At 35.2% G+C, this 5250-nt stretch overlaps 1 protein-coding gene and 1 long non-coding RNA gene across 2 annotated transcripts in view; one reads left to right on the top strand and one right to left on the bottom strand.

Annotated features, from left to right (window-relative positions):
- LOC112017315 (MATH domain and coiled-coil domain-containing protein At2g05420) overlaps nt 1–5250 on the top strand; it is a gene marked incomplete at its 3' end in the record, with an annotated part of 91069 nt that overhangs the window by 13699 nt on the left and 72120 nt on the right.
- On the bottom strand, nt 556–2596 carry LOC136065292 (uncharacterized). Its single transcript, XR_010626913.1, has 2 exons — nt 2276–2596; nt 556–916 (listed from the first exon to the last, which is right to left on the bottom strand). It is a non-coding gene; the product is annotated as an uncharacterized LOC136065292 (long non-coding RNA).

Raw genomic sequence — 5250 nt, 5'->3', positions numbered from 1 at the left:
TTTATCGTTGGGATCTCCTTGCTCTTTAAGGAATGGGAATTGCTATTGCCAGAGATGTGAGTAGGAATGGCAACGGGTCGGGTTCGGGCCGGGTTTTTTCATACCCGAACCCGACCCGCGGGGCAAAGCCCGTAACCCAGACCCGGTCCGTTTAGGGTACCGGGTTTTTTTCCGGGCCCCGGACCCGCCCCAGCCGGGCCCCGCGGGCCCCACGGGCCCCGTTTAAGATTGGGCCCAATTCGTGGCCCAACCTCAAAAAAAAAAAAAAAAAAAAAAAAAATTAAGCCCAGATTTTTTTTGCCGAAACTAAGCCTGCATTCAGTCCAATTCATTAAGCCTATAATTTATTAGCCAAATCACTGAAATCAGTCCAAATTTATTTTTGCCAGCATATTGCCTACATGGCCCAATTACCAAATCAGTCCAAATCAATCATAAACTACTAATCATAAATCAATAAATCACCTGTTAATTACAAATCTATAAATCAATAAATTATAACTAATATCATAATCATAATTCAATAAATTATAACTAAGATTTTAAATCAATAAATTACCAAGCTAAGATAACCATTTAATTATTAATCAACAAAATCATAACTAAAATCACCGTCTAAACATAAAAATAAAATAAATCCTACAAATCCAAGAAATAAGTATCAAAAGTCCAACGAGTCCAAGAAATTAAAAAGCTACAAAATATATCCCACAAGTTTAGAATAATTACAAACCAACAAATTAATCCAACAAGTCTAAGAAATTAAAAAAAACTACTAAATTATTACAAAATGTTTAATCTTCATCAATTGTGATACAACTCCCATCAATTGTGGCACAACTCCCATCATCTTCATTTGGCTCCCCATCATCAAGAATTGATTGAAATGTACTATCTCCAGATATAGTTGAAGAACCTACAACAACAGTGTATTGCAGATCCACAATTTATATATATTTATATATATATATATAAATATATAAATATCCAACATATAATTTTTATGAAACATTTTTATAAATATCCAACAAACACATTTTTACAGATTGTGAAACATTTTTATGAAAGAAAGACATAGATTGTCAAACCACATATAGTAAGAGAGCATAAGATCAAGTACAGGAATTTGTTATTGTTTTAAATTTTTGGCTAAATTACAAATTGCACTCTCTATCTTTGCATCAAACTCTCAATTCAATCCTTTAACTTTTAATTTTTTTCATTGCAGTCCTCTCATCCGCTTCCAATCAAATCCCCTTTCAAATTCATAGATGAGATCAAGAATAACTCAATGCTTATATGGGGTTTAAACAGGGAGGACCTGGATTATGTCTTACCTTCAACATGTTTTTGCATGAAGTGGTCAAGACTCTGTGCAATTTCACTTGGATTTTTAATAAGATAAATCAGTTAATGTATGCACAGGTGTTATTGAATAATATAGATGAAAAAATTGATAAAAAAAAAGCATCCATGTCTTCTTATATTACTTATTTCAAGCATGTATTTAAAACTTCTAAGCTTGATGTGAAAAGGGTCTCCCTAGATTCCTAGGCTAGGACTAACATAGTAAGCAAATTTGACTACCAAATCATTCAATCTGATTAGAGTGATACAAAAAAGAAAGTACATGTAATTATTATTATTTTAAAAATTGAAATTGAGGCAGACTATAGAAATCTAAGCTCAACTAGGCTAAGCTCAATTCCAGGCACATCAGCATTAGTATAGCAGCAAGCAACAGAGTACACTAGTATCAGCACTGCAGCAACGCTAAAGTTGACAGTAAACTAAGCTAAGCTAAGGTCCCATAGTAGATACAGCCTAAGGACAACAGGGGATTAGGAGACCACAGTACCTTTAGAGTTTTCGCCCCAAAAAAAAAAAAAAGTACCTAAAGAGTTGATTTAAAAAAATAAAAAAGGTACCTAAGGAGTTCTTGTTCAATAAGATACGAAATTGCTTATCTTAATAGAATTCAATCCTATTTGGTTTGAGTTTTTGAACTGACTGTATAACCGTTCTTTTGAAATGAAATTGCTCATTTCCAAAGAAATCTCTTACTCTTTCACAAAGAAATTCCAAGTCAATATGATTGGAGTTATACTACTAGCCTAGTTCTTGGACAAATCAATTCCTTAAAAAAAAAAAAAAATGACGAAAACAATTAAAAGAAAGGCATGAAAATGAAACCCATAATTGGATTCCCGTTAAATATGAAATGAGAAACAAGGCACAGGCAGAGGGGTGTTGGGGAAATAGATTAAGAGGGTACCAGCAAGTTTATGGAGGAAGTAGCAGCAGCAGCAGCGTGAGAAGCACCTGATCGGAAATAGGGATGGGACTGAGCTTTGACAGAGCTGAAATAGGGATGGGACTGAGCGTCGGAGCGTCGGATCGGAGTGAGGGAGTGAGGCGAAATGAGGCCGGAGGCGTGACTGAGCTGAGGCGAGGGACTGAGGGAGCGTCGAAGCGTTGAAACGTCGAAGTGAGGGACTGACTGAGCTGAGGGAGGGAGGGAGGCGAGGGAGGCGAGGGACGGAGGGAGGCTGAAATGAGGGAGGGAGGCGAGGGAGGCTGAAGAAAAGATATGAGGGAGAGGGATAACTGGATTAGGGATTAGGGTTAGATTAGGTTTATATATATATGGAGGGTATTTTCGTAATTTAGGGTTCCGGGTTTTTTAACGGGTCGGGTTTCGGGCCGGGTCTCGGGTCGGGTTTCGGATTTTTTTAATAAAACCCGGACCCGACCCGGACCCGGTTCGGGTTTTTTTTTAAAAACCCATACCCGACCCTATTCCTAATCGGACCGGGTAAAACCCGGCCCATTAGGGTCGGACCGGGCCGGGTACCCGCGGGTCGGGCAAAAATTGCCATCCCTAGATGTGAGGCTCTTCCCTGCCTCTTTTTGATTGGTCACTCCCCTCACTGCCAAAAGCGCTTTTTTATTGGTGTGGAAATAGCTTTTCCGCTTGGGAAGGGAAATTTAGGACGGTAGGGAGATTGGTCTTGTGTTACTGTGCTGTGATTGGTGTGGAATTGTGGTGGTGTGTTTGAGTGGGGGCCACACGTGTGTGAGCATCTGAGAGGCTAAAGGCCGTTTGGTAGATGAGTTTAAAAACTGAAAATTATCATTTGTGAAATTATGTGGAGATGAAAAAATGTGTAAAAATGCGTGAAATGTTATTTGAAAACTAAAAATGGTTGTTTGAAAACACAAACCAAACACCCCCTAAAGAGCATAAGGGCCAAATTTTGTCCAACATTTGGTTCCCCTCATGGTAAGGACTTAGGTCAATATGACTCATAGTATGGGGTTTGAGTTTTCACTGTAGTGTGCGGTATAAGCTAACGATTATGGTGTTACTATAATCATGCCTAGATAGGAAAGTTATACTAGTTACCATTTTATCTATTTATTTTTTTTACCAAAAAATAGCTGTCTAATAAACCCAAAAATAACAGTCTTTAGCTTAAGGATTTATTGTGCAAAATGTTGTTACCGTGTGTTGTGCAAATACTGGTAGTTATGGCAGGTTAAAAGAGAAAAAAAAAAAAAAACATTTTTACAACACTTTTTTAACAAATTATAAGTTATAATTAGTTACTAATTTTGATTTTAACATACCACTAAAATGATATTTTTACCCACTAATAATCATTAGTAACAAATTGCTACATATTCTTTATCCTAAAATATATGTGAATTCTTATACTAAAAAGAAATTATATATCCATGGTATTTTTATAATACATTCCTAACAAATTTTTGGTGATAACTTATTACCAGTTTTAATTTTAACCTATATCTAAAATTTTTTTTTTTTTTGATAAGTAAAATTATTCTTTTATGTATTAGTAACCGCGTCAATAACAACCTGTCATTTATTCTCTATACTAAAATAGACGGTAAATTTATCTGCAAGATAAAGTGAAAGCAATTGGCTAATGAGAAGTTTACTGTAATTTGTAGGGTCTCCTTCAAGGTTACTGCCTGATCTAATACGTCCGTTTTTGATGATCTGACGGCTGATGTTTGTGTCAAAAAGGAACACGTCGGTCAACCAACGCGTCTGGTGATGTGTGGGTCGTTCATGCCGGCTTATCAAATCAGCTGACGACGACGTCGTTCTGCTGTCCATGTTTTAACGCGGCTAATATCTTGGATCCGCTGTCCATGCTTTTACTTTGTGAGGTTTCGTGGAAAAAAAAAACAACTTACACAGTTTAGGCCCATTGGGCCATTTTGTATACAATTTATTATTTTAATTTTTTTTCCCATCTGAATAAATAAGCACGAAAAAGAAGGAAGAAGTACAAGGTAGGAACTAGGAACAAGGAAAAAAGTAGAGAAGTAGCCACCAACTTTTGAGCAAAGCACATTTTTTTTCTTATGCTTTTTTGGGAAACCGAGTGTACATTGCATAGATTGGTGTGGTTGTTAGCAACTAATCTATTAAGATATGTTCAAGATCTATGTAAGGGTTTTATTAATGGATGCATTTAGTACATTTGTTAATGCACTATTTTATGAAAGTTTTGATATAGTTTTTATGGAAAATATTAAAAGTTGTTAAAAATAAGTTACTTTTTCTCTTTTATATTCCAAAAGTTTCTAAAAATATTTTATAAATAAATTCTCTTACAGCATCCGTTAACTTTTCTCTATAAGTAATTTAACTGAATAAGACTACATTGGGTTCATACAATTTAAAAGATTGAAGTGGGCTAATTCGGTCCTTTTATGTGGTGTCAATGCAAAGGTCATGTGTGTTGCATGTGACATACTTTTTCCATCCAAGTTAACAACCCAATTGATGGTAGGGTGCAGAGTGAAATACAAATTATAGTTTAAGATAGTAATCGTGGATTATGAAAGTTCAAGATGATAAATGTAAAAAAAGGGTATAGTTTGGTGTTGTTATGGCTAGATGTTTTAGTAAATTACACTATTCTCATATTAAGAGAGATGGTAATATGGTTGCTCATGTTTTAGCTCATTTTGCTTTAAATGTTTCAGATTATAGTGCGTGGTTGGAGGATGTTCCACCACAGTTTCATTCTTGTGTTTTTGCAAACTTTGATGGTATTCATTAAATAAAAGGTACTACGTTGATTCTCAAAAAAAAAAAAAAAAAAAAATCATTTTATCTATTTTATATAGCTGCTATAACAAAACATCATACATTTTATTCTTTATTTTATAGTTCATCCAATTAAAATAATATATTTTATACTCACACAAAAA

Source organism: Quercus suber, unplaced genomic scaffold (assembly GCF_002906115.3).
Source record: "Quercus suber isolate HL8 unplaced genomic scaffold, Cork oak 2.0 scaffold_917, whole genome shotgun sequence".
Lineage (NCBI taxonomy): Eukaryota > Viridiplantae > Streptophyta > Magnoliopsida > Fagales > Fagaceae > Quercus > Quercus suber.
The sequence above is the reverse complement of the archived record's forward strand: the minus strand, read 5'-3'. Positions and strand labels throughout refer to the sequence as shown.